This window comes from Galeopterus variegatus, unplaced genomic scaffold (assembly GCF_000696425.1).
Source record: "Galeopterus variegatus unplaced genomic scaffold, G_variegatus-3.0.2 Scaffold4764, whole genome shotgun sequence".
Classification (NCBI taxonomy): Eukaryota; Metazoa; Chordata; class Mammalia; order Dermoptera; family Cynocephalidae; genus Galeopterus; species Galeopterus variegatus.
The window spans coordinates 21,574-23,451 of NW_007730875.1; the positions used below are offsets into that span (position 1 = coordinate 21,574).

General features: G+C 49.9%; 1 protein-coding gene across 1 annotated transcript in view; it reads right to left on the reverse strand.

Annotated features, from left to right (window-relative positions):
• LOC103603722 (chromosome unknown open reading frame, human C19orf12) overlaps positions 1-1,872 on the reverse strand; it is a 12,312-nt gene extending 10,440 nt beyond the window's left edge. The window contains exon 1 of the mRNA XM_008588296.1: positions 1,763-1,872. The gene's annotated coding sequence lies outside the window, so the exon portion shown is untranslated. The remainder of the gene's footprint in view (positions 1-1,762) is intronic.
• Positions 1,873-1,878: the final 6 nt, after the last annotated feature.

Consider the following 1,878-nt stretch of genomic DNA (forward strand, 5'->3'; position numbering starts at 1 on the left):
AAAAAAAAAAAAAAAAAAAAAAAAAAACAGATTCTGACCTGCTCTGAATGACTTTAAGTCAAAACCCACAGGGGTTAATGAGGTGTCGCTGTGCAAATGCTACTTCCAACCTCCACTTATCCCAGCCAGGCCAGCACCAAAGCACAAGCCCAGGGCTCTGCCAAACTGGAGGGCCAGCAGATGTCACAGTGTGTGGGAGGACAGGGGCAGGAAGGAACACAATTCCGGCTAGGTTTCAAGAGTCCCACACCACGGGTAGAGGTGGTATTGAGGCTGCCTTAATCCAAGGGAAAGCTGCTCTAACTTCTTTGTAAGAATCATTGCAGAAGATAGAGCATCGATAGTCTCTTGTTGTGGAAGGTTTGTAACCTCATCTCCTGAGCCCTTGCTAAAAAGCTCAGCTTCCTGAATTCTCCAGTCTGGCCAGATTGAGAGGGGAGTCTATCCTGCTTCTCCTTCTCTCACCCCAGCGCTTCCTTTGCCTGCAATGACAAAGAAGTGGGTAAAGAGGGAGGATGGAGACAGACCTCAGAGGGGTGGGAGTGTGGCCTCCCCTCCCTCCAATATCACACCTATTTCAGAATCAGATTTTTTTTTTTTTAAAGGTGACCAGTAAGGGGATCTTAACCCTTGACTTGGTGTTGTCAGCACCACACTCTTCCAAGTGAGCTAACCGGCCATCCCTACATAGGGATCTGAACCTGTGGCCTTGGTGTTATCAGCACCACACTCTCCTGAGTGAGCCATGGGCAGGCCCTCAGAATCAGATTTGTCCACAAAACAGGCCCTGATCATGGGAAGGCCATCTGCCAGCCACAGAGAAGATAAATGCCAACTTGAAGCCCTGGTTTCTTGCAAGCACCCAGGCTGATCTGGGATGTACAGAGAGATGTAGAAAAGCCCATCCCTCCGACAGCAGCCTAGCTTTCTGAGATGGACCAGATTGTGAGAGATAAGAGAGAAGGCGGCTTTGGAGCTAACACAGACCTCCATGCACCCTGTCCTTCAAAAAAAAAAAAATTGAAAATAAGAGCCTTTAGAGTGATCTCGCTCCCCAGCCATCCTTAGGACTTCCTGCTTCTCTGGTGGAATTTACAAAACGCTAAAGTGCACTCTGCCTCTTGTAAACCTTGTCTTTCACTTGCCCCAGTGTGAAGGTCGCAGGTGGATTCTACCAGCAAACGCTGCCGGATTAGCTCGCAGAGTTTTTTCGCGTTGGTTTTGGTTTTGTTTTTTTTAATGAGTTAGTTGCCAATACTTTAAAATCAGGAGATTTCACATATACCTCAGATTCTTGATTTCTCTTGAAAAATCAGAAGACCAGGCCAAATTGTCCCTGCCTTTCCGTGTAGCAAGGTAGGCCAGGGCTGATCAGAGGTTGACACCTTGCAGCCTGCCACTCTCCCACACACTGGGCACTGCCCTCTGCCATAGCCCCCGCCAGTGGCACGCACCTTACCTACCTACTCGACCCATAGACAGACAGGTCTCTTCGCAACTTTTCAAAGTATCCCTATTTCTTTCTTAAAAGGCTAAGGAAGTTACCTATCCCCAACAAAACTAATCTCACCTCCTAAATGACTAACATCTCTTCTGATCATCTCTAAACCAGGGCTCACATCCTCTTCCCATATGACAAGGCCAGGCGGGCTGCCCCGTGCAGGTGTCCAGCTGTGACCCCGCGTTGCACGTATCACACCCACCGCACACACCCCGGGGTTCCTGCGGGACCCAGGACTCTCATGCCAGCTCTGCTGCTTACCTGTGTGGCTTTAGCCTCTCCGTGCCTCAGTTTCTTCATATGGAAAATGAATACACTAACGGCGTCCAGCCCGGGCCCCGCCCTCGGGCGCCCCTTTACCTGGACGACAGGTGGGC